Source organism: Osmia lignaria, unplaced genomic scaffold (assembly GCF_051020975.1).
Source record: "Osmia lignaria lignaria isolate PbOS001 unplaced genomic scaffold, iyOsmLign1 scaffold0030, whole genome shotgun sequence".
NCBI classification, from domain to species: Eukaryota; Metazoa; Arthropoda; class Insecta; order Hymenoptera; family Megachilidae; genus Osmia; species Osmia lignaria.
The window spans coordinates 4795001-4797395 of NW_027478171.1; the positions used below are offsets into that span (position 1 = coordinate 4795001).

A 2395-nucleotide genomic window follows, 5' to 3' on the forward strand; every position below is an offset into this window, starting at 1 on the left:
ACGAAAAGAAGCAAAAAAGCAAACACGTAGAGAAACTGTGCGTGAATCAACCTTTCGCATATTCAATTTTTCCTCCTCTCTCGTTTCAAAATGTTTGTATTTATCGTTCGATGAAACGAGCACAAGAGGGAAAAAAAAGTTGAGACACGACGTTCCCATAATTTTCGTGTTATTTCCTTTTTGCTTCAAACATTTTGCGGACTGCAGCTTCGTCGTATTGCTTTTATCAATTTTTAACAATTTCAAAGCGAAGACAACTCGCAAGACGATCCATTTCGTCTCGGTTCAATTTTAACGTCCGTCCGTATTATTTTTTGTTCCACAAGAGATTTCGAATAGGTTTCTTTATTTATCATCCCTTCTTTTCGAGCGCCACGGAAGCAAGAGGAAAAGCAAGAGCGAGAGAACATTTCGCGTATACTTCATTTAACAATTTTAACCAACACGCGATGTACTCCACACACCTCTTAGATTTAACAACTGCTTTTCTCTTCTTCTCCCCTTAGCGCAAGGGTAAACCCCATTTGTCTCTTCTTTGGAACGCAACAAAACTTTCGAGGACTGGACGACCGAGCGATGGTCGCGCGGTCTTCGCTTATCTTTAACAAACGAAGTAGTCCGTATGTATTCTAAATGTTGAAGCCTCCTAGAGCTTTAAGCCATGCGAGACATTGAAATGCTGTTTTAACGGGAGCATGCATAATTGCTGCAAACATACTTTTATCACAAGTTCTAGCCACGCCACGGAGGCTTCGAAGTTCCTTCACCATTCGCTTTCCTCTCTTTTGTTACACAGTTTCAGACTACGATCAGGGGTACCGAAACGCTGTATTGATTGTAAACAACCATTTTTATCTTGGAGCGGAGCGTTCCTTTACTCGTTAGATTTGTCTTGTCGCGTGTGTATTCGCTTTTTCGACGCTTTTTAACCATTTAACTTGTTTAGCGAAGCTAAACGCACAGACAGACAAAAAAAAAGGAACAGCATCGCGCGTCAAACAGCGACGACCCATCTGAAGCGATCTTTCATTTATACACCGTTTGTAAACAGAGAGATGTATAAAGCGCGGGGAATCATTCGAAACCCTGGGGCTATTCGAGCTTGCATTTCAGCAAATTATCATCTCAAACATTTCACTCGTTTGCTTTTTCTAAATTTATAGGAGAGCTTCTTTCGTTTATTTTTGACACACCTTTCGTAAATATCGTTTCTGGCAACGTCGGGAGCGTGGATTTCTACAAGTGAACAATCGCGCCGATCCGATAACTTCCAGCAGGATGGAGAATCTTTATAGATTATCTTCCGAGAACTCGGTGCTTTCACGGGCGGTCGTTTATAAATTTTAACGAACGACTCGCGCGCCGTGACGCACTTGCGCTAGTTCGAAGAGATATTTCGAAATTTGTTTCTCTCCTTTAACGGCCTGCATTTAGTGTATCGGTTGCGATTTTCGTCACATCGTTTCCACGACAAACGCCGACGAACTGCCCAACTATCGCTCGTACGTTGCGACTCTTTCTTTGTTTATCGTTCATTCATTCTTTCAATTTCGTTCGATAATCCCGCTCCGAAACGTTCTACTTTCGTTGAACGACGGCGAGATGTTTAGAAAGAAATGAATTACTCTTTTTTCGAGAAGCAAACGCAAGCAGTCTTTTGTTAAGAAAACGACCCTCAGCCAGGCGTGGTCCAGGAATTGTATCCGTGGACCGCAATGTGCGTTCGAAATGTCGATGTTCATGTGTCCTGCAGTTCACACGTTGACGCGCAATTAGCTGCGTTCTTCATCGACCCACGAGCCAAGTGATCCACCGTTCAGGGTAATCGTAAAATTTTGTATTTCAAACTCTTTAGATCTTTAGAGTGTTATTTTCATTATTAACACGCATCACATTCGATACCCACATCACTCTCCCACCCGGCGCGTGCGGGAGAGCGAATTCGGGCGTCGCCAACGTATTTGTTTGTTTGTTCGATCGTTGACGACACGATCGCGTCCAAGGACGGAAACCGTCGGAGAAACGCCCAGTGGCACGCTCCTCTCGACGGTCGGGCGTAAAGTACATTTAAAAACCTTGAAAAGTACGAACGCACACAAGGAATGCGAGCGCGCGTCCTGTCGCTGAATCGTGGGTTGCGAGATTCGAACAGACACACGGCCGGCGACGATCGGTCTAACTAATGGACACATAGTTTTTCAAAGACTCGCTATCGTCGCTTCTCAGCCGGTCCGTAAACAACACACATCGATCAGGCGGACGCACGAATCTTACCACGGTGCGGGTTTCGTAGATTCCAGGTTACCCGCAAGTACCTCTCTCTCCCTCTCGAAAGAGGAATCTCGATCCGTCCTTTTTGGACAATGGAGAAATCTTTTTATCGCAACACGGATGG

At 44.5% G+C, this 2395-nt stretch overlaps 1 non-coding gene across 1 annotated transcript; it reads right to left on the reverse strand.

Annotated features, from left to right (window-relative positions):
- Window positions 1–1669: 1669 nt before the first annotated feature.
- On the reverse strand, window positions 1670–1824 carry LOC143306678 (5.8S ribosomal RNA). Its single transcript, XR_013064026.1, has one exon. It is a non-coding gene; the product is annotated as a 5.8S ribosomal RNA (ribosomal RNA).
- Between the last annotated feature and the right edge of the window lie 571 nt (window positions 1825–2395).